This window comes from Leucoraja erinacea, chromosome 1, assembly GCF_028641065.1.
Source record: "Leucoraja erinacea ecotype New England chromosome 1, Leri_hhj_1, whole genome shotgun sequence".
NCBI lineage: Eukaryota > Metazoa > Chordata > Chondrichthyes > Rajiformes > Rajidae > Leucoraja > Leucoraja erinaceus.
In genome coordinates, this window is record NC_073377.1 from 149535779 (window position 1) to 149550721 (window position 14943).

The 14943-nt window shown below is 44.8% G+C and overlaps 1 protein-coding gene across 2 annotated transcripts in view; it reads left to right on the plus strand.

The window, feature by feature from the left end:
- Nucleotides 1-14943, plus strand: part of alpk1 (alpha-kinase 1) — a 140326-nt gene that overhangs the window by 15054 nt on the left and 110329 nt on the right. The window lies entirely within an intron of this gene.

The following is a 14943-nucleotide window of genomic DNA, read 5'->3' on the forward strand; positions in this document are numbered from 1 at the left end:
AGAAAGCATTTGATCTGGCTGCATCACAGCCTGGTTTGGGAACAGCTCCATCCAAGATCACAAGAGGTAGCTCAGACAATCACAGAAACCAACCTCGCTCCCATTGTCCATCTCTCCTTCATGCTGCCTTGACAAGGCCACCAGCATAATTAAGGACCAGTCTTGCCCCGGTCACTCCCTCTTCTCTCCTCTCCCATCAGGCACTAGGTATAGAAGTTTGGAAACGCATACCTCCAGATTCAGAGACAGTTTCTTCCAAGCTGTAATCGGGCAACCGAATGGTCCTCTCATCAGCTAGAGTCCTGACCTCCCATTTACCTCATTGGAGACCTTTGAACTATCTTTTTACAACTTTATCTTGCATTAAATGTTGTACCCTTTATCCTTTATCTGTACACTGTGGGTGGCTTGGCTGTAATCATGTATAGCCTTTTCTTTGACTGAATAACACACAAGCAAAAGCCTTTCACGGTACCTCAGTGCATGTGACAATAATAAATAAAACTGAATTTCAATTTGTGTGTGTGTGTGGGTTTGTAGGTTACAATTCTCCCTGTGACTGCATGGGTTTTCCTCGGGATGCTCCAGTTTTCTCCGACATCTCAAAGATGTGTGGGTTTGTAGGTTAATTGGCCTCTATCATTTGCTCCTGGTGTTTGGGATGGGATGTGAAAGTGGGGTAATGTAGAAGTAGTGTGAACGGGAGATTGATGGCCAACGTGGACTCTGTAGGCTGAATGGCCTGTTTCCATGCTGTATCTTTCGATGATTCAGTCATTGAATGAGTATCAAACCTGAAACTCTGTTTGAAGACACAAGAAACTGCAGATGCTGGTCAACAAAAAAAGACACAAAGTGCTAGAGTAACTCGGTGGGTCAGGCAGCATTTTTGGAGAACATGGATAAGTCACATTATTGGTCAGGACCCTTCTTCAGACTCTTTCCATTTACGCTACTTTACTTGAATATTTACAATAGTTTGTGTTTTGTTGATGATCTAAGACTTGGAGACATTGGCTGTTCAGGGCTTCTGCCTGACATTCACAGACAGTAGACAGAGGATCTTCCAAAATACACTCTCAAGAATTCCGTTTTCTCTCTTCGGGGTACGATTTCTCACCGTTCTGAGTTAGAAATTTTACATACATGCAAACCAAAGATCCTATAGCAGAGCCTCTGCTATAGGATCTTTGATGCAAACTACTCTGGTTCTCCAGCTTTTTTGTGTAACCTTCGATTCTCCAGCATCTGCAGTTCCCTCTTAAATACTCTGTTTCTGTAATACTTTCCCCTGCCACAGGAGGGCACATTTTACCCACTGTAGAATCGGCCTCGATTTTTTTCCCCCCAATATCTGTAGCCGGGATAGCCTAGGCAAATGGATTTTCTACTGTGTTCAAAATGTTATCGGTTTCAAAACTATTGACCTATGGTGGTATCAAACAGCTGAAGCAGCTTCCTCGACGGGCCTCACAGGAGCAAACACATTAAGATGCGTTCTTCTCCCAAGGTCGTGTTTGACAGGTTGCATTTAGGCTGGTCTATCTTTTGGCAATGGGATTCAGAGTAAGGCATGAGGGATCAGAGTAGAGTCCATGTTAGATGTATTGCCAGCATTGGTCGAGGTGTGTGTGTGTGTGTGTGTGTGTGTGTGTGTGTGTGTGTGTGTTGTGTGTGTGTGTGTGTGTGTGTGTGTGTGTGTGTGTGTGTGGTGGGGGGGGGGGGAGGGAGGGGGGGGGGGGGGTTGTCTGCACTAGGAGAGGGGGAAACCACAGCCAGGAATGGATGAGGAGGAATCGGGGAGTCGGGAGGATGAAATCCAGGAAAGGGAAGGCTGCTATCTGTGTGGGGTGGAGTGGAGGATTGGGTATGTGATTAGAAATTCGGTTCATAGTGAGCCAAAGGAAGGAATTGGAAGCGACCTGCAAGCAAGGTGGGGATTGGAGGTAGAACACAGGTGCTGGAGTAACTCTGCAAGGCAGGCAGCATCTCTGGAGGACATGGACAGACACGCGAGGTGGGAGATATTTCCCACGTTAGAGGATATTTCCACTAGTGGGAGAGTCTAGGACTAGAGGTCGGAGCCTCAGAATTAAAGGGCGTTCTGTGAGAAAGGAGATGAGAGGAATTTATTTAGTCAGAGGGTGGTGATTCTGTGGAATTCTTTGCCACAGAAATCTGTAGAGGCCAAGTCAGTGAATATTTTTAAGGCAGTGATAGATAGATTTTTGATTAGTACAGGTGTCGGATGTTATGGGGAGAAGGCAGGTGAATGGGGTTAGGAGAAAGAGATAGATCGGCCCTGACTGAATGGTGGAATCGATTTGATGGGCCGAATGGATTAATTATTCTCCTATCATCTATGACCTTAGATTGCTACGGGTCAGGACTCTTATTTCAAGGTGTCAGGCGCTGTTCACTGTTGTGTCGGTGCAAGGGGGGGGGTAGTAATATAGCTACGTTTTTAACTCTGGGTTCTCCCGGGTCAGTAGTGTGAGAGTAAGGCAATGTTCTGGGTCTCACCCATGGTTGGGATTTGGCAGGCCAGGTTTCCCTACTAACACAACAGTGCTAAAGGAGCCCTGAACCAGAATTGATTCATTGTGTGTCGGCTTGAGCTGCCACTGGATTTCACAATATTTTACTTTGACCCAGAAATTGTTGCTAAGGCAGTTCACACGAGTTTAAACCAATTTTCAGTGACATAGCAAAGAACAAACCACAGGAAGCTACCAACGGGTTTTGCAATGTAAAAAGAATGGTTAATGTTTAGTGCTGAGAGCCTGCTACAGGAGCTTCATTCACATAGCACGCTCTATGCTATCCCAACAACATCCCAAACAACTTTAATTTAATTACGCTTAGAGATACAGCATGGAAACAGGCCCTTCAGCCCACCGAGTCTGCGCTGACCAGCGATCCCCGCACATTAACACTATCCCACACACACTAGGAACAATTTACACATACACCAAGCCCATTAACCTACATGCCAGTGTGCCTTTGGAGTGTGGGAGGAAACCGAAGATCTCAGAGAAAGCCCATGCGGTCACGGTGAGAACATACAGACTCCGTACAGACAGCACCCGTAGTCGGGATCAAACCCGATTCTCCGGTGCTGCAAGCGCTGTAAGGCAGCAACTCTACCGCTGCGCCACTGTGCTGCCCAGGCTTCTTGACCTCCATTTCATGATAATAATTCAAGCCCATCAAATCGGGCCTGAATTATTCTCAGGCAACTGAACGGTCCTCTCATCAGTCAGAGTGCAGCCCTGACCTCCCATCTACCTCATGGGAGGCCTTTGATCTATCTTTAATTGAGCCAATTTATATTTTTGCACTAAATATTGTATCCTTTATCTATTCTCTGTGCACTGTGGATGGCTTGATTGCATTCACGTATAGTCTTTCCTGACTGGATAGCACGCAAACCAGAATAATTTCGCTGTAAAGGGCCTGTCCCACTTAGGAGACCTCCACTGCGACCTCTGGCGACCTTAAACGACTTTAAAAAAATCAAGGTTGCGGTGACCTACGACCTCCTACGACCTTCCACAACTATGCGTACGAACTCCTACGACTAGGTTGAAGACCTCCCTTGACCATGAAGAAGACCTCCTTCAACCTCCTTCAACCTCTTTCGACTATGTTGAAGACTGGCTTCGACCATGTACGTTTTACTCGAGGATGGTCTCTGGCAAATCATTCTGAACCATGCAAGCAAGGAAGGAACTAGTTTGGAGGATGTTAGTAAAAATACAACTACTGCTTTTGCTCCAGCAGCCTTTTAAGAAGTGCAGAAGGGGAAGAGCAAGGGTGAAGAGGAAGCACAAGAAGAGGTCTCAATGGGTGAATGGAGATAATGTGATGGACTGTCCCAGTCCCAGATGACTGGAAGAGAGTGGCACTGGGCTTTGACAAAAGATGGAACTTTAAGCACACATGTGGGGCAGTGGATGGCAAGCATGACATTCTTGTCCCTGTCCCTGTACCCCTCATTTTCCTTTCCGTACAGGATGGCATTCTGCTGGAACCATTCCTCAAGGTCCCCCTCCTGCTGCCTGGTGAACGTGTAGGGCATAACCTTCCTCCAGCCCTCCCTCACCACCAATGGGGCATCTGCCTCTGATGCTGTGTCAGACACAGGAGAAAGGGCTGCTTTGCTGCCTTCAAATGAGGCAGTGAGGGATGGGGTGATGGTGGGGACATATACTATCACCCTGGTCTCATAGAAACATAGAAACATAGAAATTAGGTGCAGGAGTAGGCCATTCGGCCCTTCGAGCCTGCACCGCCATTTAATATGATCATGGCTGATCATCCAACTCAGTATCCCGTACCTGCCTTCTCTCCATACCGTCTGATCCCCTTGGCCACAAGGGCCACATCTAACTCCCTCTTAAATATAGCCAACGAACTGGCCTCAACTACCCTCTGTGGCAGAGAGTTCCAGAGATTCACCACTCTCTGTGTGAAAAATGTTCTCCTCATCTCGGTTTTAAAGGATTTCCCCCTTATCCTTAAGCTGTGACCCCTTGTCCTGGACCTCCCCAACATCGGGAACAATCTTCCTGCATCTAGCCTGTCCAACCCCTTAAGAATTTTGTAAGTTTCTATAAGATCCCCTCTCAATCTCCTAAATTCTAGAGAGTATAAACCAAGTCTATCCAATCTTTCTTCATAAGACAGTCCTGACATCCCAGGAATCAGTCTGGTGAACCTTCTCTGCACTCCCTCTATGGCAATAATGTCCTTCCTCAGATTTGGAGACCAAAACTGCACGCAATACTCCAGGTGTGGTCTCACCAAGACCCTATACAACTGCAGTAGAACCTCCCTACTCCTATACTCAAATCCTCTTGCTATGAAAGCCAACATGCCATTCGCTTTCTTTACTGCCTGCTGCACCTGCATGCCTACCTTCAATGACTGGTGTACCATGACACCCAGGTCTCGCTGCATCTCCCCCTTTCCCAATCGGCCACCGTTTAGATAATAATCTGCTTTCCCGTTTTTGCCACCAAAATGGATAACCTCACATTTATCCACATTAAACTGCATCTGCCAAACATTTGCCCACTCACCTAGCCTATCCAAGTCACCTTGCAGTCTCCTAGCATCCTCCTCACTCCTAACACTGCCCCCCAGCTTAGTGTCATCCGCAAACTTGGAGATATTGCCTTCAATTCCCTCATCCAGATCATTAATATATATTGTAAATAGCTGGGGTCCCAGTACTGAGCCTTGCGGTACCCCACTAGTCACTGCCTGCCATTGTGAAAAGGACCCGTTTACTCCTACTCTTTGCTTCCTGTTTGCCAGCCAGTTCTCTATCCACATCAATACTGAACCCCCAATGCCATGTGCTTTAAGTTTGTATACTAATCTCTTATGTGGGACCTTGTCGAAAGCCTTCTGGAAGTCCAGATACACCACATCCACTGGTTCTCCCCTATCCACGCTACTAGTTACATCCTCGAAAAATTCTATAAGATTCGTCAGACATGATTTACCTTTCGTAAAAATCCATGCTGACTTTGTCCAATGATTGTCTCCTCCTCCAGGGGTCTCTCATGCAGGGCTACCTCCTCCTGCACTATCACCTCCTGTGGCATCACCTCCTGCCACTCCTCCTCCTGAGTGGGCAACACCTGCATGGCAAGTTTTTATGAGGGTTGTGCCCTCCCCCTGTGCTGCTGCCTTTTTGGTGCCATCTCAAAAACGCAAGCCTCCTCTCCAAAAAACTCTCCAGCTATGAATGAACATGCCTTGGATTGACAGAGGTGACGTTCTGCTGTTTAAATTACCTTTTTTTTCTACTGACTTATTTTTCACCCCGGAGCTATTACCTTCGACTACCGACGTCAAGCATCACAACTGACTACGACCAGCTTTTACCAGCTTCGACTAGACCTACGACAAAAAAAATATCGATGTTTCCCACGGCGACCTATTTTAAGTCGCGGCCAGTTTTTATCATCTTGAAAAATACGCCGCTACCTAGCTGAAGCCTCGACTACGCGGAGAGCACTTTCGACCACGAAAGAGAGTGACGAAAACCTCCTACGACATCGTGTCGACCTTCCCACGACTATGGGTCGCGGGCAAACTCGCCAGAGGTCGCGGTGGAGGTCTCCCAAGTGGGACAGGCCCTGTACTCTGCACATGCAACACTAATAAACTAAATGAACATGACCTGATTCAGCACCCGAGAGTCTCGCCCACCATCAGTTTGGAATGAGGTGTATCAGATCTGAGGTGTATGTCCCATCTTCTCATTCACATCAGATTATTCCTTTGCCCTTTTTTAATATGGCACTGCAACAAGCCATTTCACACATCCATGGAAAGTGAGACACAAGGAATTGTAGATCTGGAATCTTAAGCAGAATATAAAGTGCTGGAGTAACTAACGATCACACGGTGTATGTGACATTAAATGTCCTTTGTCTTGTTTTTGTCTTGTCTTTGATTGTTGTAGGCAGGAACTGCAGACCCTGCTTTAAACCGAAGATAGACACAAAATGCTGGAGTAACTCAGCGGGACAGGCAGCATTTCTAGATAAAAGGAATGGATAGCTAGTGTATCAGGTCTGGACCCTTCTTTAGACTTCAGAAGAAGTCACAAGTCCATTCCCTTCTCAGATGTTGGCTGGCCCGCTGAGTTACTCCAGGACTTTGTGTTTAAGTCTGTGGGAAAGGTTTCTTGTATGGATATAGTATACATAGCAAGTTGATGATAACGTTATTTGAATGTAGAAGAATGGAGTTTCATTTTGTATTGTGTGTTGAAGTATCACTTGTGTAAACTCAGTTTCGGTCCTATCAATAGGGAAATTCATTTTTCTGATGCAATGCTAACCACTTGCTGGAAATTGATTGGGTGCAGTATTGCCTTTTGGCCACAAGATGTCAGATTCCTACCTGACAGTAAATGTTGTTTCTGGTGCCAGATTATTTAAAACATCTCCTTTCCATGTAGCCAAGTTGCATTATTAATAAGTTTCCATGAGATCCTACATGCTACGCAAGGGGGGGGGGGGGGGAATCTCCGACTGGGACTACTACTTAAATAGCAAGAACGTAACGAGATGGTGGGACTGTCATATGAGGAAAGATTGAAAAGACTAGGCTTGTATTCACTGGAGTTTAGAAGGATGAGGGGTGATCTTATAGAAACATATAAAATCATAAAAGGACTGGACAAGCTAAATGCAGGAAAAAAAATTCCCAATGTTGGGCGAGTCCAGAACCAGGGGCCACAGTCGTAGAATAAAGGGGAGGCCATTTAAGACTGAGGTGAGAAAAAACTTTTTTCACCCAGAGAGTTGTGAATTTATGGAATTCCCTGCCACAGAGGGCAGTGGAGGCCCAGTCACTGGATGGATTTAAGAGAGAGTTAGATAGAGCTCTAGGGGCTTGTGGAGTCAAGGGATATGGGGAGAAGGCAGGCATGGGTTATTGGTAGGGGACGATCAGCCATGATCACAATGAATGGCGGTGCTGGGTCGAAGGGCCGAATGGCCTCCTCCTGCACCTATTTTCTATGTTTCTATGTTTTTATGTAATGTGGGAAATGAAAGTTTAGCTTAGAGCTACAGCATGGAAACAGGCCCTTTACCCACTGAGTCCACACCGACCAGCGATCCCCGCACACGAACACTCATCCTACACACACTAGGGACGATTTACAATTTTACCAAAGCCAATTAACCTACAAACCTTTTTGTCTTAGGAATGTGGGAGGAAACCAGGACACCCAGAGAAAACCCATGCGGGTCACGGGGAGAACGTACAAATTTTATACAAAACAGCACCCTGGTCTGGTTCGAAGCCGGCTCTCTGGCGCTGTAAGGCAGCAACTCTACCGCTGCGCCACCGTGCCGATTGGAGGATCTTTGCATGATGATTGCAAATTGAAGCTCGCACATCAATAAGAGTGGGAGAAATAAATTAGATACTTGGAGAGATTCAAATTAAATTAAAATAGAGAGGAAACTATATCAAGTTATACTGGGCCACTGCACATCCAATGCTGCGTATAATTCTGGGAAACCAAAGCAGAAGGCAGGAGTTTAAGGAGTGGTTATATTTCTGGGCAGATTCTCAGTGAAGAAAAGTTGACTACAGTCCAATTTCTTCAAAAATGCATGCAATGGGAACTTGCCGGGTTGGAACATATATTGTGAGGATACATAGAAACATAGAAACATAGAAATTAGGTGCAGGGTAGGCCATTCGGCCCTTCGAGCCTGCACCGCCATTCAATATGATCATGGCTGATCATCCAACTCAGTATCCCGTACCTGCCTTCTCTCCATACCCCCTGAAGTGCCACATCTAACTCCCTCTTAAATATAGCCAATGAACTGGCCTCAACTACCCTCTGTGGCAGAGAGTTCCAGAGATTGTTGCTCTGCGTGAAAAAAGTTCTTCTCATCTCGGTTTTAAAGGATTTCCCCTTTATCCTTAAGCTGTGACCCCTTGGCCTGGACTTCCCTAACATCGGGAACAATCTTCCTGCATCTAGCCTGTCCAACCCCTTAAGAATTTTGTAAGTTTCTATAAGATCCCCTCTCAATCTTCTAAATTCTAGAGAGTATAAAACCAAGTCTATCCAGTCTTTCTTCATAAGACAGTCCTGACATCCCAGGAATCAGTCTGGTGAACCGTCTCTGCACTCCCTCTATGGCAATAATGTCCTTCCTCAGATTTGGAGACCAAAACTGTACGCAGTACAAGATACTGGCCTGTTAAGTTTATCTGAAAGTGATGGTATGTGTGTGTTTTTTTTTTTTAATTGTTGCCTGTGGAATTGCCTGAATTTTAGGCAGATTGACCAAGGATGCGTTACTGCGATTACAGTGGGAAGATTAGGGAGCTTTGAACAGTAAATGTGGAGGTTCGAGGATGATTGTGTTTCTAGGGTGATGGCAGGGAGGGCTGGGGAGCTATGCAGGAAGAAACTGCAGATGAGTGAAGCTGGGATTAATGTTAAAATTGTACAAGGCATTGGTGCAAATCTGGAGTATGGTGTACAATTTTGGTCGCCCAATTATAGGAAGGATGTCAACAAAATAGAGAGAGTACAGAGGAGATTTACTAGAATGTTGCCTGGGGGGAGATAGGTTGAATAAGTTAGGTCTTTATTCTCTGGAGCGCAGAAGGTTAAGGGGGGACTTGATAGAGTCAGATAACTGTGGGGGTGGGGAGTGAGTGGTTGGGAGATGAATGATTGAATTAATATTTTGTTGTCACATGTTACAAGTTACAGTGAAATTATTTGCTTGTGTACCCAAGGTATGCAAATAGTTGCTACGTAAAGGGTGCAGACAAAGTTACAGAGTATTCGCGCCAGGTCATGTGGAGTGTTGGCAAGGGACAAATAGAGTTGAGATAACCCCCTGGGGCCTACAGTTCATTCCCATCCCCACACTCCCAAATCCCAAATCTCAACTTTTTTCACACAGAGAGTGGTGAATCTCTGGCACTCTCTGCCACAGAGGGTAGTTGAGGCCAGTTCATTGGCTATATTTAAGAGGGAGTTAGATGTGGCCCTTGTGGCTAAGGGAATCAGGGGGTATGGAGAGAAGGCAGGTACGGGACACTGAGTTGGATGATCAGCCATGATCATATTGAATGGCGGTGCAGGCTCGAAGGGCCGAATGGCCTACTCCTGCACCTAATTTCTATGTTTCTATGTTTCTATACTTAGAGGTTCTGTTCTTTGTGTTCCCTTGTCCTTGCCAGAATTCCCAGGGAGCAATGAAACAGGGATGAAAACATTGATAAATACAGATCCCGCCTCCTCAAAAAGCTTCGGTGATCCGCCTGCTTCAAAAGAATAGATTAGCTACACAATTTCATTAAAACCAGAAATGAGAATTTTGCACTAAGTGCTGGAGGAACTCAGCGGGCCAGGCAGCTTCAGTAGAGCATGTGGCCCAGGCAACAGAACACTCTTCAGACTCCTTCTTCAGCAGTGTCCCAACCTGTAATGTTGCCTGTCCATTCCCTGCTCAAATGCTGTGTGGGAAGGAACTGCAGATTCTGGTTTAAACCGAAGATAGACACAAAATGCTGGAGTAACTCAGCGGATAGGAAGGAATGGGTGACGTTTCGGGTCGAGACCCTTCTTCAGACTGAAAGTCACGGGAAAGGGAAACGAGATGATGTAGAATATTGTTGGTTGAGAGGAGAAGACAGATCAGACATGATTGAATGGCGGGGTGGATGTGATGAGCCAAATGGCCTAATTCTGCTCCTATGATTTATGAACTTATGGTTAACAATCTCTACCCGCCAACCTGCATGAGATGTAGTCTCAGGAAATGGAATCTGATTTACACGTAGAATTATCAGTGAAGGGATTGTTTGGAGTAAGGTTTCGGAGTAGAATTAGGCCATTCGGCCCATCAAGTCGTCGTTCAATCATGACTGACCTCTCTCTCTCCCTCCTAATCCTATTCTCCTGCCTTCTCCCCATAAACTCTGACGCATGTACGGGATGTCTACTTATTGTGATGCAATGTTTGTTCACTGTGAAACTGACCTTGTAAAACTAATTGCTGTTTATGTGTATATTGAGAAATATATCAATTTAAAGACGATTTCAAAGAATTGATAAGCAAATTGGGATTGTATACTGATGCAACTTAAACTTTGTATTGAAGAAGGGTGATGAAACCTCGTGTGTGAGTTCCTCATTGCCATGACCAGCACAGTATGAATCATTCTGTTGAACATGTGTAGGAAGGAACTGCAGATGCTGGTTTCAAGCGAAGATAGATACAAAATGCTGGAGTAACTCAGTGGGACAAGGCAGCATCTCTGGCGAGAAGGAATGGGTGACGTTTCAGGTCGAGACCTCTCTGCCTGTCCTGCTGAGTTACTCTGTGGAACATGATGCATATCTCCTGTTTGCTGGGATTATAAAATCCTATTTTATATCCCGGAACTAATTAGAACGAACTACCTGTGATTTGCTAAATCATAGGCCAATTTCCCAGTATTTTATCTCTTTGGAAAATTTACCTGTCAACCTTTTCCAAGGGATGATTAAACCAGGAAATGTTTTGTAGACTTTGTGGACTGTGTGGGGTATAACAGAATCCCTGTTATTAATGCACTCTACTTTATGATTCATTTTTAAAAGGAGTCACATATATATTAAAAACATCTACCTGGATTTATTATTGGATATTTTGAATTGTGGCTTCTGGTTCAGGGTATTATTCCCATTGCATCAATATTTCTACAAGGTCACATTTATCCTTCTTAGGTCTCTTCCTGCCTAAGCCTTGTTATGGAGGAAGGTAGGATATTTTTTCACTGCAAAAGGCGATAATTGGATCATATGCCAATGACACTTGATAGCTCACGCTGGGGCCAACCCCAACAATATGACATGCAGACAGCCCCAGTGAAGCCAACATTAGCTTAAGACATTTCACTTTGATGCAGAATCCGTGAGGGGAAGCAGAAAGACAGGAGGAGGCGCTGTGGAGCAGCTGGTGGAACTGCTGTCTCACAGCACCAGAGACCTGGGTTCAATCCTGACCTCGGGTGCTGTCTTGGTGGAGTTTGCACGTTCTCCATGTGGACTACATTGGACCCATTTTACATGCAGTATTTTTCAATCAATTCAACCAATCAGCACCCTGGGTGCGGGTTATAGATCCATTGCCTGCAACATCTGCACTTTTGGCCTTTACTTGATTTTTGCATAAGATATGAGCTTTGTTATATAAGGTCACACAGTGTGGAAACAGGCTCTTCTGCCCAACTTGCCCACACCGACCAACATGCCCTGTCGACACTAGTGCCACCTGCCTGCGTATGGTGCGTTCCATGCTGCTAATCAGGAAGAATTTTGGGGCAATCCCCTGCAGCTCCCCTGTATTGTCAAGCAACTTAAGGGAAATATAGAGCTATAAACATCTCTCGGATGTTTTGAGGGCTTGGTGGTTTAAGGAAAAAAATTAGCAGCTGAAAAAGAAGCCTGCTTGGGTGTAGGAATGCTAATTGCAATGATGGGAATCCCAGGAGGTCTATTTGGACCACATGGCTCACTTAACCTCAATGGGCGTTACTGCAATGATCTGATTATGGTTCGTCTGCCAGTGTGGCCTTATGGTTTTGTGCCATCAACAGATATTGAAACAAGCATGTGCAGGCGGAGGAGATTAATGTAACTTGGCATCACGTTCATTGTGGGACGAAGGGCCTGTTCCTGTACTGTTCTGTGTTCCAACCAAGAAGCCAACTGAGAGCAGCTGAATCGAGGGGAACTAAAGATGTGAGAGTAATTTGAAGGGAGTTAACACGAGGCGTGACAAACTTTGATTTGATTGTGCCAGGAACTACTGGTGTCCAGGTATTTACGTGAATAACATAGATAAATATTCAAAAGCAGATCCTGATTCAACGTAGCCAATATCCATAAACCCCTTCCTCATTCTTGATTTCTCTTCATTTCTGTCCCCATTCGACTCTCTCCTCTCAAACCTTCATAGCCAGTATGTATGTACCAGCGCTCGTTTTGACATCACAATCGCAATCACAATTACAATCACAATAATACTTTATTAACCAAGTATGTTCTGCAACATATGAGGAATTTCATTTGTCCAGTCAGTCATACAAATAAAAAGCAACAGAACACACTAAACACATTTTAACATAAACATCCACCACAGAGACTCCACATTCCTCATTGTGATGGATGGCGAAAAAATGTTCGAATCTCTTCCCTTCTTTGCTCTCCCGCGGCCGGGGGCCTCGAGCTCTCCATTGATGGGACAATCTCGATTCCCGTAGCCAGCGGCATTTGGTTCCTCTGCGTCGAGGCGATCAGCTCCTGCATCGGGAGTGTACTCTGATAAGGCCTCCAACTGCGTAGAAATTAAAACATCTTCTTTAATTATAGAAGTTTAATTGTAGCCTCCAATTTGTTACAAAAAATAAAGTACTTTTTCTTTTTGTATTTTAAAAGCAGGTATCATGTTGGGAGCAGGGTTTTATTAGTTCATAGCATTTCGGGCACAGTCAGCGGGTTTATTTCTTACACTTCCATGTGTTTGCCACAGCAGACGTGTAGAGATCATACATATGTATGAGAGGAGAAGCCCTTCTTGGTCTCATTAACATTGAAAAAGAATACCTCGAACTGTGGGTGTTAGCAACTCCACACAGCCAGGCAAAATAGAATTGTATTGAGGCATCATCAGATTAACTGAGGCAACGAGTTTACTTCTCGCTCGCTGGTCTTCTCCGTCCTCACTATTATCACTTGCAGCAACATTATTATTTGCCAATGCTCCCCCACCGCCCCCAAAAAAAATAAATCCAATTAGATAAAGACCAGTTCTCCTTTTATTAAAGAGCAAACGATGAGCACTGAGAGACTGGAGAAATACAATTTATGGATTAAATTTCCTTCATAGAAAGAGTTTGAAAAAAAAAAATCCGATTTAGCATGTTGAATATCTCCATTATGGCTCTTTCAGTGCCTCTGTGCAGCTCTGTGGATTTTTGTTTTTGTGATTAATCCTCATTTCACCCATGCCCGGCTCAGTTTCAATAATGTGCGTGCTGGTGCTTCGACTGGGTGGATGCAGAGGCCTCCTTTTCTTTCCTGTTAATTGGTTGAAGCTACCAGAATTCGGAGGCTACAGATGTCGCTGATAGTTTGCCTAGGGAGCACATTCAGGCCCATCTGTTGCCGTCTAGAAGCCCGTTCTTGTGTCCAAAAGGTCCTAATTTGATTCTTGTCAGAAACTAATGTAAATGCAGTTTGCCTCTTGGGTCACTGCTGGGTTTTTTTTGTGCCAGCGAGGTCCTCCCCCAGTTTTGTACGCCGTTCATAAAGGGCTCCAATGTGGAGTGAAGAATCCCTCTCCGTTAGTGGCACATTAAAACCGCAAAGTCCGCCCCCAACAATAGGCTTTTAATTTTATTCTGCATGTAATTAATTGAATCCTTTATGAAATAAAAAGTGGGAACTGTTGAAAATAAACACCTGAAGTTAACGTTGATTAAAACAATCCATAGAAGCTCATTTGCAGTTTGAGATGGAAATAAGTTATTTACAATTTATATATTTGTTTGCACTTTCAATCTGCAACACCTCTGTTCCATGATAGCGTCTTTTAATCAAACAATTGCACAACTTTATGTACAGCTGATAATAAATCACATGCTCAAACCCATCTGGTACAAATAATATTGATCAGGGGGACTATAGATGCTTTAAAAGACAAGCTCCCTGGTTAAGGTTCCTTTCACATTGCCTGTTGTATGTTGTGCCTGTTTTGTAGTTATTCGACTGTGGGTTAACCTGTGCATTGGGTGACAGGGGGGAACCACTAAATACAAGACCCTATTCATTTCTCCCTGGTGTCGATGGGTCCTATGCCTTTTTTCAACAAATAATTTTTAAGAATTAGGTTCCTTCCGTTATCGCGTTTTCCTCCCCCTTCCCACATTCCTGCTTTTTGATTGGAATGATTGGAACATACAGCATGGAAACAGGCACTTCAGCCCACCACTTCCACACCGACCACCGGTCACCTGTTCATATTAGTTCTTTGTTTAAGAAGGAACTGCAGATGCTGGAAAATCGAAGGTAGACAAAAGTGCTGGAGAAACTCAAGGGTTTCGGCCCAAAACGTCGCCTATTTCCTTCGCTCCGTAGATGTTGCTGCACCCGCTGAGTTTCTCAAGCACTTTTGTCCACATTAGTTCTTTGTTATCCCACTTTCATATCTATTCCCTAAACACTTGGGGCTATAGGGGGTTGCACGTAAGGTCATTGGGTCAAAGGGCGTGACGCATGGAGCAGCTCAATCCTTCTGGTGGACACGGCAGCCTCCGGATGTTAACATACAAAACGCATACTTTCTTACCCGTTAAAAACTGCCAAAATGGTCGATTTTTGCGCTG